Raw genomic sequence first — 2,871 nt, 5'->3', positions numbered from 1 at the left:
GCTGGACCCGTAACTTGGGGGCGGAGCGAGACGTCCAGGGGTGAATGAAGGAAGAGGGTGAGATGGTTGCCAGTGACTTTGAGCTGCTCTTCAGGGGGGAGGGTCGTGTTGCCTGCAAAGGTATTCTGCTTGGGGTTACCGGTGGTTGCCTCCAGCCAGGCAGGAGACGCTGGTCCTGGTGAAAAGGAGCCTAGTATTAAAAGTAAAGAAGCAACAATGCTAGAGGCCCACAGTGATCAGAAGGATGCTGGTATTTTGCAGAGATGAAATAGCGCAAGAGAGAAAGCAAATGAAAAAAAGAAAAGAGAATGAATGTGTGCACTTGTGAAAGGGAATGGAAAAAAGGCATAGAAGAGAGTGCCCCCTGCTGGTGGAAGGAAGGAAAAAGCAAAAGCCTACAGCACCTGGTATTCCCAGGCGGTATCCCATCCAAGTACTAACCAGGCCTGACCCTGCTTAGCTTCCAAGATCAGACAAGATCGGGTGTGTTCTGGGTGGTGTGGCAGTAGGCAGAGACAAGCCTCTCACTTGCTGCTTTTCTACTTTGACGTCTGGCTGCCGGCTGCCCTTTCCACTGCTCAGCAAGACCAGGTCCTTTTGTGCTTTCCCTTCTCTTCAATTTTTTTGCTGGCTTCCTTAAAGGTCGTGTAGACACAACGCCCCACTCAGAGCCGCTGAGCTCACTGATCGGCTGCAGCGCTGTCGACGGAACGTCAGCTTCACGGCCAATGCCACAGGCTGGGAGCAGAGGCGAGACTCACCGGTAGACCCGGGTAGGGTTAGTAGAGCGCAGTTAGTTGCTTTCTAATAGGCTTCAGCCGGGGATTAACTTTTAATGAAAGGGAAAAATCCCTTTGACTGTCTGCAGCACGCCACACCTAGGAAGCGCACTCTCACACACAAGCCAGCATGCACACGTGCTCGCACGTGACAACACCCCCTATCTGCCCCTACATCCTCTCCGTCACCATGCGTCAGACTCTCCTGCCTGTTTTATGATTTTAGGGCCCTAGCAGGAATCACCCCACCCCCTCCCCAATTCCTTCCGCACCTTCCTTGCACTGAGGTTAGCTCTTTGTCAGCCGTCTGGCTTGGTTACACAAGCTTCTTTGCAGAGAAACATGTTACTTCTGCTGGCCCTCGCTAGGCGGCCGGCATCCAAAGCCTTCCCTGGGCACCTGCTGAAAGCCTGGCCCCTTCACGGCCCCGGGTGCTTTTAACGCCATCATTTCCACACGGCGAGCTGCGGAGTCAATAAGCACTCCTAGCCGTGGCAAGGAGCTCGGTGTCAGGCCTGCGTGAAGGCGGCGAGGTAGCGTACTTAGCTGCCAACTGGCTCAGAGGCCTTGGGGCTTCCATCATCTAAGTTACTTAAGGTCGGTGTCCGGCAAGGCGCCGTTCCATGCTAGCCGAGCTGGGCAGTAGGGCAAAACGTCATCAAAATGGTCTACAGCACCCGGTGTTCCCAGGAGGTCCCCCATCCAAGTACTGTCCGAACCCAGCCCTGCTTTGCTTTCGAGATCAGACGAGATCAGACGAGATCAGGCGTATCCAAGGTGGTATGGCCAGTAGACGCTGCTCGATCCATCACCCGGCCAGCCTTTCTCAGGATCGCTTGGTGGCGAGAAATCTGGCCGTGACGGGGCGGGCTCCTAAGGGACCATGCAAAGGCTGTGCTGTCCCTACAGGTGTGGTTTATTTAGCAGTGATTCACCCACCGCATCAGGTGTCTTCAAAAATGGCTCGGCGCAAGGTCTCCTGCAGGCTAAACCCTTCATCGCGGTAATGTGACAGAAAGAGCAAGCTGGACGCGTAACTTGGGGACGGAGCGAGACGTCCAGGGGTGAATGAAGGAAGAGGGTGAGATGGTTGCCAATGACTTTGAGCTGCTCTTCAAGGGGGAGGGTCATGTTGCCTGCAAAGGTCCTCTGCTTGGGGTTACCGGTGGTTGCCTCCATCCATGCGAGAGACGCTGGTCCTGGTGAAAAGGAGCCTAGTATTAAAAGTAAAGAAGCAACAATGCTGGAGGCCCACGGTGATCAGAAGGATGCTGGTATTTTGCAGAGATAAAATAGCGCAAGAGAGAAAGCAAAAGAAAAGAGAATGAATGTGTGCACTTGTGAAAGGGAATGGAAAAAAGGCATAGAAGAGAGTGCCCCCTGCTGGTGGAAGGAAGGAAAAAGCAAAAGCCTACAGGACCTGGTATTCCCAGGTGGTCTCCCATCCAAGTACTAACCAGGCCTGACCCTGCTTAGCTTCTGAAATCAGACGAGATCGGGCAGAGACAAGCCTCTCACTTGCTGCTTATCTACTTTGAAGTCTGGCTGCCGGCTGCCCTTTCTAGTGCTCAGCAAGACCAGGTCCTTTTGTGCTTTCCCTTCTCTTCAATTTTTTTGCTGGCTTCCTTAAAAGGTCTTGTAGACACAATGCCCCACTCAGAGCCGCTGAGCTCACTGATCGGCTGCAGCGCTGTCGACGGAACGTCAGCTTCACAGCCAATGCCACAGGCCGGGAGCAGAGGCGAGACTCACCGGTAGACCCGGGTAGGGTGAGTAGAGCGTGGTTAGTTGCTTTCTAATAGCCTGCAGTCGGGGATTAACTTTTAATGAAAGGGAACAATCCCCTTGACTGTCTGCAGCGCGCCACACCTAGGAAGCGCACTCTCACACACAAGCCCGCATGCACACGTGCTCGCACGTGACAACACCCCCTATCTGCCCCTACAACCTCTCCGTCACCATGCGTCAGACTCTCCTGCCTGTTTTATGATTTTAGGGCCCTAGCAGGAATCACCCCCCCCCCACAATTCCTTCCTTGCCTTCCTTGCACTGAGGTTAGCTCTTTGGCAGCCGTCTGGCTTGGTTACACAAG

General features: G+C 54.0%; 2 pseudogenes; both read right to left on the bottom strand.

Moving 5' to 3' along the window:
- Positions 1 to 392: 392 nt before the first annotated feature.
- Positions 393 to 511, bottom strand: LOC141267612 (5S ribosomal RNA; annotated as a pseudogene).
- Positions 512 to 1,444: 933 nt separating this feature from the next.
- LOC141269767 (5S ribosomal RNA) lies at positions 1,445 to 1,574 on the bottom strand (annotated as a pseudogene).
- Between the last annotated feature and the right edge of the window lie 1,297 nt (positions 1,575 to 2,871).

The sequence above is a fragment of the Phyllobates terribilis genome, unplaced genomic scaffold (genome assembly GCF_046119375.1).
Source record: "Phyllobates terribilis strain yellow unplaced genomic scaffold, ASM4611937v1 Scaffold_4__5_contigs__length_816908805, whole genome shotgun sequence".
Classification (NCBI taxonomy): domain Eukaryota; kingdom Metazoa; phylum Chordata; class Amphibia; order Anura; family Dendrobatidae; genus Phyllobates; species Phyllobates terribilis.
This window is presented reverse-complemented; position numbering and strand designations above follow the sequence as displayed.